A 20,353-nucleotide genomic window follows, 5' to 3' on the forward strand; every position below is an offset into this window, starting at 1 on the left:
AAAAATCAGATAATAAATAAAGCCAACTATAACAGTTATTTTAAGCTCGAATTTCTAACCCTGAACCAGTGGTTCTGGGTAAATTCCCCAGCAGAGTCGCCAGAGCTGTCGCACCTCCTTTTTCCGCCCCCGCGTGGGTGCATAGGGAGTTTTCTCCAATTGAAGGACAGTCGAAACGGGATTTGTTTGTTTGTTTCAGAGTCGCCACTTGGGAATTTTAAGGCGTCCCAAGTCACCAATTTTAATCCCTGAATCGAGGAGAATATGACTCTGTTTATTATTCTGCGAACCAGAAATCCTGAGTAAGGAATTCTGTTAATCCGGAAGAAGGTGTTAGGCATTTCCGAATTCCGTGGTTCTAGCACGGTCGCTTAACTGTTTTTATTCTTGGCTTAATTATCTCGATTTTACATTTTTATTGCATGATTTTGTTACCGCTTCTGTTTAGATTGTTTATAATTAAAGACCCTTCTTCGAATCGAATCACGCGTACGTGTATTCGTTTTATATATTATATATTTTTTTTACGTGAGAAATTGTGTCACGCGTACGTGTACACAATGATATTGATAATATATTTATTATAAAAATAATCATTTTTTTTCGAAATTGTGTTTAAAAATAAAATTAAGAACATTCGCCTTTCTTAAATAGTGAACCACACATCTCGGGTTTTATAAAATTAATTTAATATTCCCCGACGAATCTCTTTTTAATAAAAATTTGCTCGAAATTGCACGAACGCATAATCCGAATTGCCTTTAGAAGTATAATCAAGTCACGCGAACGCATCCTTAATTATGCAAATATTCTTGACAGTAATATAAATTCTCTACAAATGTTTATTGCATCCATCTATTTTTAAATGTAAGAGTCATGGAGAATCACCGATTGGGATGCCAACAAATTTCTTTGACAAAGAATTCAAAATTTATTAGGCGTTGCTACAAGTCTTATTTTACGCGTATGAATTATATACCTCAAAACTATTCAAATTTTAAAGAATTAATGATATGAAAAAGAAACAAACAACATGTAACTAAAAATACTACCATTTTTATCGTGGATACAACATTAATATATCCAAAAATCGAATCGCATATAAAACTGGAAAAAGAATTAACTTGATAGACAAATTAATAGTTTCTGAAGAATTTTCATTGTTATATTTAATGCGAACTCTATTTCTACATATCCTTGACATAAAATGTTGCAATTCGTGCTTATAAATCCCATATCCTTTTCATATACTTGTTTTTAGTCCAAAGTTATAATTATTTAGTTAATTTTTGATTACGAAGATTGAGTTTGAGATAAATAAACCAATTCTTATTCTCTGCCTACGCGAATATTTGCAAACACTAACTCTATATTTTGTAAAAAATCATCGACATTATTTCATACATTAAAAGAAATGAGTTGATCGCGTTCCTAAAATAACTATGCCATTTGTTATTAAGAAAGAGAACTAATCTACCAATTGATTTAATAAGACGACATCATCTAGCCTTAAACAAAATTGGATATTTGACAAAATAAGCTAGTAATGTAATTTCTGGGTATTTCCGTACTATTCTTTACTTAGCTAACAATATCACATGATTTAATTAATGGCCAATTTTCTGCAATGTTCCCTATCTCAACAATTCAAACAGTAAATATCATCACTAGTCCTCAAAACATATAAGATTATCGTGGAATTTACTACTCCAGAAGGTTAATTAGTTAACAATTTATCATGTCAAGTATAATACTATATTAACCAACTAAAACAAAATTGAAACTTAAACTAATAAAATTTAAATGAGTAGAAGACATCCTTATAATTCCAAACTTCATTTACTTGCCATGTTGAAGCTTTTCATGACATGAATTTACAGATATGTACCTGATATTGGAAGCAAGAAAATGAAGATGAGAATCAGCGGCAGTAATAACAGTACAACATCAACAACTGCCCAGCAACAGTAACAACCCAGTACAGACCGGTGGAGTAGTAATCCCAAAAACAAAAGCTTTAAGCTTTAAATGAAACAACAACCATTAATACTAATTTCAAACAAAGAAAGAAAGCAGTAGATTTTTTAGCTTTTATTTTTATTTTGAAAGCTTAAATATTTTTCGGAATTTTTCTCTCTTCTATTCTCTGTCCGTTTTTTTTCTCTATCTGTGTGTGTATTTTTTTTTTCGTATCTCTCTCCCTATTTCTGTTCTTTCTCCTTTGTCTTGTGTTCAAGACTTCATCTTATAACTCATCCCATAAACCTTTCAATTAATTAAAATCCATACTTTTTCTCTACCCAACCCATTATCTTTCCACTCATCCCCATTACATTAAATAAACATATCACACCACCCCATTATATTTTGTCCCCCATGCTTCATTTAAAATAATGCAAGATTCCCCCTTTAAATTAAATCTTGTCCCCCCTTTATATTAAACAACTATATCACAACCCACCCCATTTCATTTTGTCCCCCATGCTTCAAATAAACAATTTCAAAATGTACAATTCCTAAACTACCCCCTCCGACCTTACTGAAATTACCAAACTACCCCTGAACGTACTACAAATTTACCAAACTACCCATCAGCTATAACACATCAATTAATCAAACTTAACCAAAATATAGACAATATGATCAATTTCTAACAATGTTCAAACAACAATATGAACACGGATGAACATCATAACAACAATATCACATGAACACGATTTTAACAACATTTCAACAACAAAGCACATGAACATGATTTCAACAACATTTCAACAACAAATCACATGAACACAAATTGAACAACAAAGAACAACTAAAATTTGATTGAACAATATTTTAGCAACAAACAATCCTATTTTCGGATTCAACAACAACAACAAACAAGTATATTTTGATTTCTAAATTCAATAATATTGAACTTAAAATCAACTACTCTAACAACATTACAACAACAATTCCTATATTAAACTTTATGAGACAAATTCAAGAAATAATCACAAATGGTAAACAAGAAATCAAACTATACAAAATTCGGATTCAAGATCATCCAAACAAAGTATGAACATGAATGAATCTATTTTAACACAACAAACATGACGGATTAAACGATTAAATCAATATATTTCCTTTAACACAACTAAATTCTTTTTAGACAAATAACAAGATTGACGAATAAACAATTATGAACTTAAGCTTGAACTTAACAATATTAACAATTTCCAACAATACATAAACACATGAAACAAATTGAAGAAATAGTTAATTAAATTTCAATTTGAATCTAACAAACATCAAACTAACAAATATTCACTTAAACAATAATACAAACATGAAATGAATATGAAAACAACTAATTAAACTTCTATTTTGAAATCTGAAAATTAATTTAACAAAGCACATGAACATGAACAAACTAGAAAAATGATTTCAACGATGAACAACGAACAAAACAAGAATTGAATTCTTTAACGATTTTAACTTCGAGAAATATAAAAACGAAATATGGACAAAATAAAACTCAAAAACAACTAACCGAAGATGAATCAACGAAGAACTTTGATTGTAAACAAATCTGTCCGAGCCTCGACCAAAGCTCGAACAAATGACGACGAAGACGAAGAGAAGATGAAGGCAAAAAACAGCAGCAGCGGCAAGCATGTTTGGTGAAGGTCGACGAGCTGTTCGTCGTCGATGGAGCAGTGGAAACGCAGCAACAATGGAGGACAAAAAGCAGCAACAATGGAGGACAAAAAACAGCAGCAATGGAGGACAAAAACAGCAGCAATGGCGAAGAGAAAAGGACGCAGCAGCAGCGACATGGATGACGCAGAAACAGCTGCGACGATGGTTGTTTGGACGCGACGAAGATGGTGTAGCTGCTGGGAGTCATTGCTGCTCGTCATGGCTGCTCGTTCATGGCTGCTTGGGGCTGTTTGAAGTCGTCCATGACTGGACGTGGTGAAGAAGACGACGAAGAAACAAGGGGGGGGGACAACCATGGATGTCGAAGTTTGAAGGTGGTCGTTTGGTTTTAATGGCGGACGGGGGTCGATTTGGGTGGTCCGACGAGGGGTTGTGCGTGTGTGAGTGTGACGTTGGGCAGCCATGGTTGAGCTTTGAGGGGGAAACCATGGATGACCTTGGAGAAACTTGAGGAAGAAGAAGAAGATAGGAGGGGGGCGGATGACTTCTTAGTCTTTTTAGGGTTTTTTCTTCTTTTTTCTTTTGTTTTGTGTTGTAAAATGTAAGACAAAGGGGTTTGGGTCTTTTGGGTTATGGACTGGGTCGACCCAGTTCGAAATGGACTGGGTCGTAGGGAAGATTGGGCCATTTTTTGGGCCTATAGCTTGAAATTGAAGAAGAGGCCCAATTCCGACTTTCTTTATATTTTCGCTCTCTTTTCTTCTTTTATTTTTCTAAAACTAAATTATAAAAATACTTAAACTATTATTAAGAACTAAATTAAGTTATAAAGGCGCAAATTAACTCCCAATAACAATTAACGCACAATTAAGTATTAATTAAGCATAAAATTGTATATTTGGACATTAAATGCTAAAAATGCAAACGATGCCTATTTTTGTAATTTTTAATTTTTGTAAAACAATTTTAATTACTAACAATTGTAGAATTAAATCCTACATGCAAAATGCGACATATTTTTGTATTTTTTATTAATTTAGCGAATAAACACGCACAGACAAATACAAATAATTCTTCAAAATATCACAAAATATCACAAAATTGCACACCAAAGAAAAATCATTTTATTTTTGAATTTTTTGGGAGTAATTCTCATATAGGGCAAAAATCACGTGTGCTTACAATAACAATTAAATTTGTTGATGGGACTCTAAAAATACGTGATCTATTTTTATGCTAGTTTGTTAAGCAGTTAATGCTAAGTATATGAGATTTAGAGGCGAAATAAGGATAAGGAGAGAGCTATAATCAAACTGATAGGTTAGTTATGAGAGAGCAAAGAGAATGTTCTTCTATATTTCTTATGGAGCAACTGGAGCAACAGAGAGTTTACAAAATGTCAAGGACCCCCTTTATATAGGAGGGGAATCCCAACATAGTACAAAAGCATTAATTATAAAAATATGGGGATGAGACAACTAGATGGCACCAGGCTCTGCCAGTACTAGCTGCATGCCTAGGGAACTCCCCATTCCCATCATGACCGCAACCAATCGTTAGGTCGGGTGCCAACGAACCTCGAGGAAGGGAGCTCGACCACAACATCGAGGTCTCGAGATGATTTTCTGAAATGCCTTAATGACGAGAAATTGGACCCTCCGATTTCGATGTATACAAATTTATAGTTTACTCGATGTTTGACCTCCATCTTATATTGTCCATGCCTCCAATTCTAAGTGTTCGGCAGGTGTTGTATTCCCACATTGACTATGAAAAACATTATTGGTCTCTTCATATGATCTTGGGTAATCTTCACCTATTGAGCTAGCTTTTGCAATTGAATTAGGTCCAATGTCTATTTCTTAAAGATTTTCTTACTTTTAATAATTCCATTTTATTTTGTAAACGATAATTTAATTCATGAGCTAAAATTCTTCCATGTCCGTCACACTTGCATCAAATAAACTATTGAGAATGATAAAATTTTAATTTTCCGTCTTCATTTTTATTATGTGCCAAAATATGCGCGAACTAGTTAACATAAGCTTCAATTGTCACTTTTTATGTATAAAGAGTTTTGTCAAGTCAGTCAAAGTTTTATCTTCATTTTTTCCTCCTTTTTTTGGGGGGGTGGGAGTGAGGGTGGGGGTCGAAACCTCTGCTATTGTTGGAATTATGCTAGTGATAGTTTAGATGTCAAACATTTTCCACTATGAAGTTTTTAAAGCAACCGTACAATTGTGTAGTTGCAACAAATAGTAATATTACCAAGGCTGTGCACAAAAGGTTCTCAAAAGCTAGGGTGTGTTTGGTATAACGGAAAATGTTTTTCAAGAAAATATTTTCTTGAAAAATAAATAGTAATCTTATTCATTTTTCGGTGTTTAATACGCAAATTAAGGAAAATGACTTCTCAAGAGTATTCATATATAATTTAGATATAATAAACATGAAGCCATAAACTTTCAAACCAACAACCTTCCGGACCCACAAATTTCATAAACTTTCGAACCGCTAAACTTTCAAAACCGAATTTCGAACCCGTAAACTTTATGATTTCGCTAAACCCGTAAATTTCCAAATACATAAACCTCTGAACTCATAATTTTGGAACTTGTAAAATTTTGAGCCTTTAAACCGATAAATAAAAATTAAAACTGAAAATATATTTAATTTTTTTTCCGGGGGGAGGGGGAGGGGGCAGGGGGGGAGGCAGTAAAACGAAAAAAAATAGAAATTTAAATTTAAAAAAAAAGTAATTTTTTTTGTGCGGGGGGTGGGGGTTGGGGTGGGTGGTGCAAAAAAATGAAAAAACAGAAATTTGAAATAGCAAAATTTTTTTTTTTTTGCGGGGAGGGGGAGGGGGAGGGGGATGGAGGGGTAGTAAGGGTACTTGTGTTACAATGAAATTCTACGTTCCGAGGCCTTAAAAACCTCTCTTAGCACCACCTCGATTTGCGTGCACAGTCTGGGCGTGTAGCCGGAAAGCTTAAATGTGAAAATTTGTGAAAAATGATAAGTTTTGACTGTAAATGAATAAATTTGACTTCGGTCAACATTTTGGGTAAACGGACCCGGACCCATGATTTGACGGTCCTGGAAGGTCCGTAGGAAAATATGGGACTTGGGCGTATGCCCGGAATCGGATTCCGAGGTCCCAATCCCGAGAAACGGACTTTTTAAAGAAAATTATTTTCCGAAATTGTTTAAAGAAATTTGAAATGAAATTTGCATAAAACATGGTGGTATCGGGCCCGTATTTTGGTTCCGACATCCGGTACAGGTCTTATATATGATTTAAGACATTTCTGTGAAATTTGGTGAAATACGGATGTCATATGACATGATTCGGATTTAAATCGCAAAATTTATGTTTAAAGAAGTTTTGAGAAAATTTTATTGATCTCAAAATTTAATTTGATGCTCATGATGTTATCTTAATGATTTGATTACACGAATAAGTCCGTCGGATGTTTTTGAGGTTTTTTGTGCACTTGGTTTGGAGTTCCGAGGGCTCAGGTGAGTTTCGGATAGGTTCCGGGATGTTTTAGGCTTAAAACCAGAAGTTGCAGGCCTCTGAACCCGCCAGTGCGGTCCACGGTCGACCTTGTGCGGTGCGCGGTGTAGGGCTGTGCGGCCGCAGTCGACTTTGTGCAGTCCACACAGGAGCATTGGACTGCAGTATCCTCAGGAAGGGCTGTGCGGCCGCAGTCCATTTTGTGCGGTCCGCACAGAGGGTCTGAGAGGGGTATAAATAGACGAGATTTTCATGTTATTTTTATTTTTCAAAACCCCATAAACATAAAAGGCGATTTTTCAAACAACCTTTCTTTTTCAAATCAATTGTAAGTCGTTTTAACTAGTTTCTTCAATCATTAACATGATTTCAACTTCAAATCAATGATTTTCATGGGGGAAATTGGGTGTTTTGGGTAGAACCTAGGTTTTCCAAAAATTGGGGATTTAGACCTCGATTTGAGGTCCGATTTCAAAACAAATTACATAATTGAGCTCGTGGGGGAATGGGTAATCGGGTTTTGGTTCGAACCTCGGGTTTTGACCACGTGGGCCCGCGGGCGATTTTGACTTTTTGGGTAAAACTTTGGAAAACTCATTTTCATGCATTTAAATTGATTCATTTAGCGTTTATTGATGTAATTAAGTAACTTGTGGCTAGATACAAGCGAATTGGCGGAGGAATCAAGGAGTAAAGCTATAATTGAAACTTGAGTTGTGTTTGAGGCATCAATGTAAGTGTTCGGTCTAACCTTAGCTTGAGGGATTAGGAGTTGAATCCTATTTGTTAATTACTTCTTGTTGAGTACGACGTATATGCATAGTGACGGGTATCTATACGTTGGAGTCGAGCATGACCGTGAGTCTTAAATTGATAGTTGTTGTGTTCTTAAATGTTACTACAGATGCTTTAATTGATGATTCTCGATATTGAGCAAAGATTTAGTTTCTTCTCGTGGATTTTATTTATGATTGAGTATTGGTATTAATTGAGCTAAGTAGAAGTTGAGTTAGGATTGGTTATAGCTGATTCTCCCTTGTCGGGATGATTGTTTCGATGTTGTTGCTCCCTTGCTGGGAAGTTATTATATTGCTTTTGTTCCCTCGCCGGGATTCCTTATGAATTTGTGCTGGCTTGTAAATGGGAGCGGATGGTACGCATACCACAAGATATGATGAAATGGGAGCGGATGATACGCCTACCACAAGATATGTTGAAATGGGAGCGGGTGGTACGCCCACCACCAGATAAGATGAAATGGGAGCAGGTGGTACGCCTACCACGAGGTTTGATGAAATGGGAGCCGGTGGTACGCCTACCACGAGATTTAATAAAATGGGAGCGGGTTGTACGCCTACCACATGATATGAGAAATGGGATCGGGTTGCACGCTGCAACAAGATGGAAACTGAAAGTGAAATTTGCCTTTATTTTCCTTATCCTTGTTAGAAGTTAAATTTTGGTTTCCTTATAATTTTATTGAGATTCTGTCTTATCTGTTATTCCCCGAAGCATGTTTCCCCTCCCCAGTTTTAATTGTTTGTTTCTGTCTATCTTTCTGTTGTATATATATACATAACTGCACAGATTTATCTGGAATCTGGTCCTAGCCTCGTCACTACCTCGTCGGGGTTAGGCCAGACACTTACCAGCATACGGGGTCGGTTGTGCTGATGCTACACTCAGCACTTATGTGCAGATACAGGAGCAGCACTTGGTCAGCAGCGGTAGGGAAGCCAGCCTTCAGTCCACCGAGACACCGAGGTAGCCCTGCAGGCGTCCGCAGGCCCGGTGTCTCTTTTATCCATTTAGATGTTCTGTTTTCTTTTGTATCCGAGACAAACTATATTTCCTTTTTCAGACACTTGTATGTAGCATTCCTAGACAGTCCGTGAATGTTGTGATACCAGTTTCTGGGTAGAGATACATGTTGGATTTTTATTCGTATCGGTTTTGGTATAATATTATCTAAATCTTCCGCTTAAATTTCATATTTCATCATTAATTAAATGCTGATTACCTGCTAATTTAATTGGTTAAAAAGGCTAAAATGAAAGAGGTTGAATTTTCCGCATTTCGTGGCTTGCCTAACTTCTATGAGTAGGCGCCATCACGACTCCCGAGGGTGGGAAATCCGAGTCGTGACAAGTTGGTATCAGAGCTCTAGGTTACATAGGTCTCACAATTCACAGACAAGCTCACTAGAGTCTGAGTGATCGGTACGGAGACGTCTGTATTTATCCCCTAGAGGCTACAGGGTTAGGAAAAACTTCACATTCGTTCTTCTTGTCGTGCGGTTTGTTTCTCAATGCTAATTGAATTTCTACTCTGTTCTTTCGCAGATGGCGAGAACACACTCTTCCTCATCCACCGCTCAGCAGCCCAAGCCCCCAGCAGCAGCTTCCACGAGGGGCAGAGGGCGAGGCCGAAGCCGTGCTAGAGGCCGAGGTAGGGGCAGAGCTCAGCCTCGAGCAACAGCACAAGTGATGAAGCGTTAGGTTGATTTTGATGAGGAGGTTCCGGCCCCAGCAGTTCCGGTGGGCCCAGCTCAGGTCCCAGAGGGGTTTATTGCTACTCCAATTCTTCAGGATGCTCTGGTCCGATTAGTGGGCCTCATGGAGAGTGTCACCGGGGCAGGCTTGCTTCCTGTAGCACCAGCTGTCTCTCAGGCTGGAGGAGGGGCCCAGACTCCTGCTACTTGCACTTCGGAGCAAGTCGCTCCCCAGATTCAGACTCCAGCGGTTCAATCAGTTGGAGTAGTTCAGCCAGGTGTGGTAACTCTGACCAGCGATAGAGCAGCTATGTCTGCCGATGCTTTGTGGAGGCTGAATAGGTTCACCAAGCTCTTTACTTCTACTTTCAGCGGTGCATCTGGTGAGGATCCCCAGGATTACCTAGACAACTGCCACGAGGTTCTCAGGAACATGAGTATTGTTGAGACCAACGGTGTCGATTTTGCTACGTTTCGCTTGTCTGGATCCGCCAAGACTTGGTGAAGGGATTATTGCTTAGCTAGACCAGCAGGATCGCCAGCCTTGACTTGGGAGCAGTTTACACAGCTATTTCTGGAGAAGTTTCTCCTCATTACTTAGAGAGAGGCCTATCGAAGGCAGTTTGAGTGCCTCCGGCAGGGTTCCATGACTGTTACCTAGTATGAGACCAGGTTCATCGACTTAGCTCGTCATGCTCTTGTCATACTACCTACCGAGAGACAGAGGGTGAGGAAGTTTATTGATGGTATTATTCAGCCGATTTGTCTTCAGATGGCTAGGAAGACTAGGAGTGAGATATCTTTCCAGGAGGCGGCCAATGTGGCTAGGAGAGTGGAGATGGTCCTGTCACAGGGAGGTGGTCATGGGTCGGATAAGAGGCCCCGTCATTATAAATGCTTGCTTGAACTGGTTGAGCTGGGTAATAATATCATAACTTTAGAATTTTTTTATAAATCTGTAATACATAAAAAATACCAGAAAGCTCCTGCAAAAGTAACTTCTTTATCAACCGTTTAATTTAAAGTCCATTACTTAAGGAAAACTGATAAAGAAGTAATGCACTAATCATCTGTCAGCGAAATGGTATGACAGAGATAAAATTTAGCCCCTAAATAAATTAAATTTCTTATAATCAAGATACTGAAGATACACAAATGTAATCATAAAAAAAACACATCATTACACCCTAACACATCAAAGTTTTGATTGGAATAAAACTAATTGGAAACAAACAATTAAATAAATAGCTTGCAAAAAAATAAATAAAGACAACATATATTATAGGAGAACTCTTTCTACTCGCATGTTAGAATCAATTGAAGCATGTGAATAACTACAACTTAAAGATGATGAAATAAATAAAACTAAACACAATATATGCACAATTCAACATTGGCTATTTCAAGAAAGATAAACATAAACATATAGGGAACGGTCTGTTGAGGGATCAAACGAAGCAAATGAGGTAGTTCATAGCCATTACCGATTAAAGCGATGGAGGAGGAGCTTAGTTTTCTGCAACCACGACAAGTAAATTTTGCTCTTAGTTCTGCTTGAGAGTTTAATCTGCAAACAAAAAAAAAATATGCTGACAAAGGTGGTGACTGCGGTCAAGTTTCAACATTGTTTGGATTTGATCAACATTGTTGAACACTGAAGATTGAAGATGAAGACACAACCAAAATTTGTTATTGAGAGAGAATTGAAAATGTGGAATTTTGCCAAGGTGGAGATTTGTTGAAGTTTGGCAAAATGCCAAAGTCCCACATTGGTTGGGAGTTAAGTTTGGGGGGGATTTTTCCCCTATAAAAGAAGGCCTAATGTTTAGGATTGAAACACACCTCTCATTTGCCTTCTCATCTGTTTAAGGCATTTGTATCTTCTCTCTTTAGTATTATTTCACTTGTATTTTTGGAGTGAAATAAAATATTGGTTGTGTCCGAGGAGTAGGCAAAATTAGCCGAACCTCGTAAATTCTGGTGTTCCCTTTATTGTTGTTTTATTGTCTTATTTATTATTTGGTGGCTGTCATAATTTTTGGTATAGTAGTTGTGACTTATTCACACTATATACATTTGGCTTCCGCAACAATTGGTATCAGAGCCAAGGTACTGTCTAAGTATGCTCTGTGGTTGCAGCATAGTCTGATCTTCCACATCAGAAAAGATTTATCTTGGTAACTGAGTCAAGGTTCTGTCTGAGTATGCTCTGTAGTTGCAGCTTAGTCTGATCTTCTACATCAGAAAGGAAATAATCTTGATTTGTGTCGTCAGCTATTAAATAATATTTGTGTCAAATATGGGGGACAATAAACAAGAAGAATCTACATCAAGTGTCAACAATACGTCATCATTGGCATCTTCGCTTATGACAAGAATTGTGTCAAATGCGAAATTTGCGGTAGAAATTTTTGACGGGTCCGGACATTTTGGGATGTGGCAAGGCGAGGTTCTAGATGTCCTTTTTCAACAAGGGTTAGATCTGGCCATTGAAGAAAAGAAACCAGATGTTATTGGAGAAGAAGATTGGAGAATTATCAACCGTGTTGCTTGCGGTACCATTCGATCCTACCTTGCTAGAGAGCAGAAATATCCATACACAAAGGAAACTTCTGCAAGTAAATTATGGAAAGCACTGGAGGATAAATTTTTGAAGAAAAACAGTCAAAATAAATTGTACATGAAGAAGAGACTGTTTCACTTCACCTATGTTCCTGGTACCACGATGAATGAACATATCACCAGTTTCAATAAGTTGGTCACAGATTTGCAAAATATGGATACAACTTATGATGATGGTGACTTGGCCTTAATGTTGTTGGCGTCACTTCCTGATGAGTACGAGCACCTTGAAACTACTCTACTCCATGGAAATGACGAAATTTCTCTCAGAGAAGTTTGTTCAGCTTTGTACAGCTATGAACAAAGAAAGCGAGAAAAACAGAAGGGCGGAGAAGGAGAAACACTATTTGTGAGGGGTCGTCCTCAAAATCAAACGAGGACAAAGAAGGGAAGATCCAAGTCAAGATCCAGACCCAGCAAAGATGAATGTGCCTTTTGTCGAGAAAAAGGGCACTGGAAGAAAGACTGTCCGAAGTTGAAGAATAAGGCCAAACATAACAATGGAAAGGCCATTATGGATTCAAATGTAGCTGATTGTGATGATTCAGACTTCTCATTAGTTACAACAGAGTCATCAACATCATCAGACATATGGTTGATGGACTCGGCTTGTAGCTATCATATGTGTCCCAACAGGGACTGGTTCATGGAATTTCAAGAAGGAGAATATGGAGTCATCCACACAGCGGATAACAGCCCTCTTACCTCATATGGCATTGGTTCAATACGATTAAGGAACCATGATGGAATGATCAGAACATTGATAGATGTTCGATATGTACCGGATTTGAAGAAGAATCTCATCTCTGTGGGAGCCCTAGAATCAAAAGGGTTCAAAATCATTGCAGAAAATGGAGTGATGAGAGTATGCTCCGGTGCACTAGTGGTAATGAAGGCTAATCGGAAGAATAATAATATGTATCGCTATCGTGGCAGTACAGTTATTGGGACAGCGACAGTGACATCCAGTGACGACAAAGAGGCAGAAGCAACCAAGCTATGGCACATGCGCTTGGGACATGCTGGAGGAAAATCCTTGAAAACTCTATCAGATCAAGGATTGTTAAAAGGAGTAAAGGCTTGCAACTTGGAGTTTTGTGAGCATTGTGTCAAAGGGAAACAGACAAGGGTTAAATTTGGTACAGCGATCCATAATACTAAAGGCATTTTGGATTATGTACACTCTGATGTTTGGGGTCCTTCCAAAACACCTTCATTGGGTGGGAAGCACTATTTTGTAACCTTTGTTGATGATTTTTCTCGAAGAGTGTGGGTGTATACAATGAAAAACAAAGATGAAGTGCTGGGAATTTTTCTCAAATGGAAGACGATGGTGGAGAATCAAACAGGCAGGAGGATCAAGTGTATTCGCACAGACAATGGAGGTGAATACAAAAATGATCATTTCAATAAGGTCTGTGAAAATGATGGCATCGTCCGACACTTCACTGTTAGACATACACCACAACAGAATGGAGTGGCAGAACGTATGAACCGGACCTTGCTGGAGAAGGTACGGTGTATGTTGTCCAATGCTGGCTTGGGCAAAGAATTTTGGGCTGAGGCAATTACATATGCATGCCACCTCATTAATCGTCTACCATCTGCTGCTATTGATGGCAAAACACCATTTGAAAAATGGTACGGAAAACCTGCTGTAGATTATAACTCTTTGCACGTGTTTGGCTCAACTGCATATTATCATGTGACGGAGTCAAAATTGGATCCAAGGGCAAAGAAGGCTATTTTTATGGGAATTACTTCTGGAGTCAAAGGATATCGCTTATGGTGTCCTATGACAAAGAAAGTAATATTCAGCAGAGATGTTACCTTTGATGAATTTGCTATGGTAAATAAGGTAACAGAAGATACCAAACAAAATGAAGGTGCTTCTAAGCAGGTGGAGTTTGAGGGAAAATTTATTTTTCCTACACAAGAAGCAGAGGAGGAAACAAATGAAGATTACCCTCTGGAAGGAGAGCCAGTAGAGGAGATTCCAACTCAGGAATCTCAACAACAACTTGAATCAATAGCAACCAGCAGGCCAAAAAGAACAATAACGAAACCTGTTCGTCTCATAGAGACGGTTGCTTGTGCAACCTCAATTGTAGCTGATGATGTTCCTACTACTTATAAAGACGCTGTCCAAAGTTCAGAAGAAGATAAGTGGAGGATTTCCATGAATGATGAAATACAGTCCCTTCATCAGAATCATACATGGAGATTGGCCAATCTCCCGAAGGGAAAGAAAGCAATTGGGTGCAAATGGGTATTTGCAAAGAAAGAAGGATTTCCTAACCAATTAGATGTTCGCTACAAAGCAAGATTGGTGGCCAAAGGATATGCTCAAAAGGAGGGAATTGATTACAATGAAGTGTTTTCTCCAGTTGTAAAACATTCCTCCATTAGAATTATGTTGGCTTTGGTAGCACAATTGGATTTGGAACTAGTTCAGATGGATGTAAAAACTGCGTTTTTACATGGAAACTTGGAGGAGGAAATCTACATGACTCAGCCAGAAGGATTCAAAGTTGCTGGAAAAGAAAATATGGTGTGCAAACTTGAAAAATCGTTGTACGGATTGAAACAATCTTCTAGACAATGGTACAAGCGATTTGACGAGTTTATGTTGCGGCAAGGGTACAAGAGAAGCAAATACGATCATTGTGTGTATTTGCACAAGCTTAAAGATGGTTCCTTTGTATATCTTCTCCTATATGTTGATGATATGTTGATAGCTTCCAAGAATTTGGAAGAAATTGATAAGTTGAAGATTCAACTGAAGAAGGAGTTCGAGATGAAGGATTTGGGTGAGGCAAAGAAAATTCTTGGCATGGAGATAATTAGAGATAGACGTTCAAAGAAACTCTGTTTATCTCAAAAGGAATATTTGAAGAGAGTACTTCAACGTTTTGGCATAGATGACAAGACTAAGCCAGTTAGTACTCCACTTGCTTCCCATTTTAAGCTAAGTACTATTATGTCGCCAATGGATGAAGCTGAACGAGAGTATATGTCAAAGGTACCATACGCAAATGTTGTTGGTAGCTTGATGTATGCAATGGTTTGCACAAGGCCTGACATTTCACAAGCTGTTGGAGTTATTAGCAGATATATGCACAATCCAGGGAAGGAGCATTGGCAAGCTGTGAAGTGGATTCTACGGTATATTCATAATACTGTAGATGTCGGGTTAGTTTTTGAGCAGGAAGACAATCAGTCTGTAGTTGGATATTGTGACTCAGATTTTGCGGGTGATATGGACAAACGAAGATCAACTACTGGTTATGTGTTTACTTTTGCAAAGGCACCAGTTAGTTGGAAGTCTACTTTGCAGTCAACAATTGCTTTGTCTACAACAGAGGCAGAGTACATGGCTATTACAGATGCTGTGAAAGAGGCAATTTGGCTTCAAGGATTGCTAAAGGAGCTTGGTGTTGAACAAAAAGGTATCACAATTTTTTGTGATAGTCAAAGTGCTATTCAATTAGCGAAGAACCAAGTTTATCATGCAAGGACGAAGCACATTGATGTTCGGTATCATTTCGTACGAGAAATCATAGAAGAAGGTGGAGTCACGGTGAAGAAAATTCATACTACAGAGAATCCTGCTGATATGCTGACAAAGGTGGTGACTGCGGTCAAGTTTCAACATTGTTTGGATTTGATCAACATTGTTGAACACTGAAGATTGAAGATGAAGACACAACCAAAATTTGTTATTGAGAGAGAATTGAAAATGTGGAATTTTGCCAAGGTGGAGATTTGTTGAAGTTTGGCAAAATGCCAAAGTCCCACATTGGTTGGGAGTTAAGTTTGGGGGGATTTTTCCCCTATAAAAGAAGGCCTAATGTTTAGGATTGAAACACACCTCTCATTTGCCTTCTCATCTGTTTAAGGCATTTGTATCTTCTCTCTTTAGTATTATTTCACTTGTATTTTTGGAGTGAAATAAAATATTGGTTGTGTCCGAGGAGTAGGCAAAATTAGCCGAACCTCGTAAATTCTGGTGTTCCCTTTATTGTTGTTTTATTGTCTTATTTATTATTTGGTGGCTGTCATAATTTTTGGTATAGTAGTTGTGACTTATTCACACTATATACATTTGGCTTCCGCAACAACACTAACCAAGTGGCCAAGTGAATTAGTCCTTACCAAATATGCCAAGATGGTAGATCAATCCACCATTTGTACTTTCAGATAAAACATGTACATGAAATACAAACTTAAAGTATATTCCAAAAAAATTATATGAAAAATTGTTAGGTGAAGAGCAATAAGAAAAAATAGGAAAAGATAGCACACTCTGATTCAATATCTAGTTACATGGAACTCTATTTCCCGGCATGAATATATAGGATATAACACCAACATTGATGTTCCTAAAACGGACCTCCATGCCAATCATATGTTAAAATGATAATAATACAGGAACAACCAACCATGTTCTTGATGTATAACTTATGAGCTATAAATCAAATTAACATTTGGACACAATTTTTTATTCTTTAACAAAATAATTTTTTTTAGCAAATTAGATTAAATTGATAACAAAATAAAGGTGAATCTGATCAAAGACAAAGAGCCTGGCCCGAATTATGTTACAACCTTCATCACTTGAATGAAAGTGAATGCTCCATTCACACTCTGTGAAGTGAAGAGTTGTGAATATGGTTCAAAGAACTATTCCAAACTAAGTAATGGATATCTAAAGAGCTTTAAAATTGTCATTGATAGACGAATATCTAAAGAGCTAAAACTGGTCAAAAAAAGTTAAGACCAATCAAATACAATAATATAATACACTTGACTGATTATTAGCAAAAAAAAAAAAAAAGATCATTGTCAAAAAGACCATTGGCATCTTTCTAATTTTCTTCTTTTGGCAGGTGGGGGGAGAGATTACAAATAAAAGTGAAGCTTGACCTGCCCGCTTTTGCTTCGAAGAATCAAAGAATAGTATCAATTAATAAATAAAAAATGGTGACAAATGTTCCTTTCCCAAAATGAACACTTCTCGCAAGAACTTGTGAGTTCATTAAAAAAAAAAATTGTTGAAATTTTACATAGTAGAAGTTCTATAAAGTCCATTATGGAGATTAATTTGTTGTTAATTTTAAGAGGCTATTTGCGTCAGTGCTCCTTTCCTTTTCCTCAAATGAATAATTAAGCATCTTCAAAATTTCTGCAAGGTGAGAAATAGAAAATAATACGAAGGAGAAAAATATCAAACGATTGTTTGTTTTTGTACTTGTCTCTAAAATAAGGCAGCTGAATAATAATGATTAGAGATGATGTGTTTTTAAGTTCAACACAATTCGAATTCTTTTTTCTATTTTCAGTAGTCATTAGTCTTGTAAACACAGAATAGAGCAAAATAGTAGGACTATTAATTTTCAAAGGAAGTGAATTTCAACCAAATAGAACTTTATAATCTAATAGGCATTATATGAGCAGTAAAAGGAAAAGTTCTTTATCCAGAATTGCTCATTTTTATACAAAGATTTTAATGTTCAGCTAAGTTTGTTTGTTATCAATCACATAATCTTACTGAAAAGATATGGAGAAGCAATTCCCTGGCGTGAGTAGATTTCTCTCAAGGGATAAATCACATCATTCGGCTAGCAATGCTATGTTAAATTTAACATATTTCTAAGAAATTAGTTTAAAAAGTGACTCATTCAAAATTTGAGTTCACAATTAAAAAAAAAAAACTCTATATACTATAGCTTATATGCTTCCACCACCAAGAGAAATAAAACACAATGCAAATCACCATAGATTGGAGAAAGTCTTTCAAAACTCTACATAATTCGTCAAGTGGACCATCCTAGAATATACAATGTTGTCTTATGCATAACCAAAAATATATTAGTTAACCTAACACATGTTCTATTGCTGGAAACCAAAAAGAATTGGTTTAGTAATTGTCTATAAATTTAAAAGCACATATTCATTAATTGAAAACTGTTAGATTAGCGAAATTATCCGATGGATCAGTGATCGATAATATTAACTCTATTAACAAAGTGGGTTGTTCTAAAAGAATGTGTTTAGAACAATATTAAGAAAGCAACGACTACAAAGCTAATCCATCGGAATTCGGTAAAAAGAAAATTGGAACCAAAATTCAATAATTTCCTAATTGTTTTATCCCTAGATTCCCTGAAGAACAAATAGAAAAAGGGAGCAGGGCACACGCATCCCCTAAATAAGCAGAAGCGTGGAAAAAAATATTCAAAGAAAATATATAATATCTGTGACTATGAGATCTCATCTCTGCACAAAATCAACATGTATAATATTATTCCTAAGAATTGAGCGAAAATATAGGATCAATATTGTTTTAACTTTCTCGAATTTGTGCATTGTGCGACATATATGATCATACTGAGAAAATTAGAGCAAAACAACCCCAATTATCTCCCATAAGCGCTCATGACAAAGACAATGAAGAAGCAGGTGAGCTAAAAATGAATAATACTCTAAAAAGAATATTACCTTTCTATATGCAATCATAATGCTTGTTCCCAGAGATTCAACCTTTAAGAGCAGCAAATATATGGTAAAAGACCAACATTATCACCGGCAAAAAACTACAAGTTCTGCCCTAAACTCTTATACCTCCGGAAACTAAACTTTTAACGCAAGCCTTACTCCATCTATGGATGGGCCTCAATAACTTTTTCTTTTTTTACGAGTACGACGTCGTATATAGTTTCGTCTTTTTTTGAAATTTGAATTACCTCAAAACCCTCGCCTAAACCTCTGGTTCCTCAAATCGATTACAGAAAGAGGAAAAAATGTCATTTTTACTATTAAAAACATTAGGAAAAAGATCAAAGTAGCTCCCTCGAATCCCTACACGCATATTTTCTTCTAATAATTCCACCTCCAATAATAGCTTCTCAATTTTTAAACCAACTCTCTAATTACAAAAGACAAAAATAAAGCCCTTATAGGAATTAATGGAAAAAGAATTACCAATTAATGCTTATTATAAAAATTTATGTTTAATTTTTTTTTTAAATAAATAATCTGACTGCTTAAATATTTTTCACATCGTGCAGGTGTATAACTGTATATAACTCAAAAACTTGTAGTTGGATCTATTGAGTTTATATCCATCACCTTTGGCCAGGTTATTCTCAAATCCAGAGGAAAAGTATGAACATGAATCTTAGTGAAAAAGTTATTTTTGAATGCTAGCAATAAGATCCAATTCTCTATTTAAAGTTAAAGTGTATTTTACAAATGAATATCACATGTCCCCGATTATTGTGTCTCTTTTTATTTATAAGGAATATGTTCCTAAAAACCCTAACAGTATAAGTGAAGAGAATATTGATCATGCCCAACTATGCCTTATAAAAAAGATAAGCAGTTGTTGCAAATATAATCTGAGTATTTAGCCCAGAGTCGAATGCCACAAGGAATTAACCTACCAATTACTTTTGTCAAACTCACTGAATTCTCCGTAATCAACTTCCCAGATATTTTGAATAACACTTGGTGATAATTCTACTAACTATAACTAAATAAAATTAAGTAAACTAAAAGCTAACTATGACTGAATTGTAAACAAATAAGAGAAGGATCTAAGGTTGTGATTTCCCCTATTGAAAGGATCCCTTCCTGTTATGTTTCGCATAGATTTGCCTAATCATATCTATTGATCATGAGCACTCTTACTACCGTAAATCTCTCTCGAGTAATTACGACAATTTACTAGACGCACTCACTCGATTTACGCTAGCTGGCTTTTATTACAGCTCACTTAGATCGCACCCAATGTTTCGTTATCCCTAATCCTACCTTTAAATCCTCGGTTATTGATTCCTCATATACTTTGGGAGTGATGTTTTTCAATAACTACCTAAATATGCACTATCTCCCGAGTAATACATACTAAATAGGCACAGCTAATTGAGGATCCTATCAATTAACTACAACAAGAATGTAGTTGCACAAATAGAGATTAAATTGGGCAAACTATATTAACATAACAAGAAGTTCAGCCCTCAACATGTTCCATCAAAACCTTAGACTAAATAATTAGCTACTCATAATCGTGTTTATAA

General features: G+C 36.5%; 1 long non-coding RNA gene across 2 annotated transcripts; it reads right to left on the reverse strand.

Moving 5' to 3' along the window:
• Positions 1-1,675: 1,675 nt before the first annotated feature.
• LOC104242722 (uncharacterized) lies at positions 1,676-18,952 on the reverse strand. 2 transcript variants are annotated; one of them, XR_011401141.1, is made up of 3 exons: positions 18,774-18,920; positions 11,135-11,217; positions 1,676-1,888 (listed from the first exon to the last, which is right to left on the reverse strand). It is a non-coding gene; the product is annotated as an uncharacterized lncRNA (long non-coding RNA). The 2 variants fall into 2 exon arrangements; XR_715060.2 differs by lacking the exon at positions 1,676-1,888 and having other exon boundaries at positions 10,911-11,217; positions 18,774-18,952.
• Positions 18,953-20,353: the final 1,401 nt, after the last annotated feature.

This window comes from Nicotiana sylvestris, chromosome 7 (assembly GCF_000393655.2).
Source record: "Nicotiana sylvestris chromosome 7, ASM39365v2, whole genome shotgun sequence".
In the NCBI taxonomy this organism is placed as follows: Eukaryota; Viridiplantae; Streptophyta; class Magnoliopsida; order Solanales; family Solanaceae; genus Nicotiana; species Nicotiana sylvestris.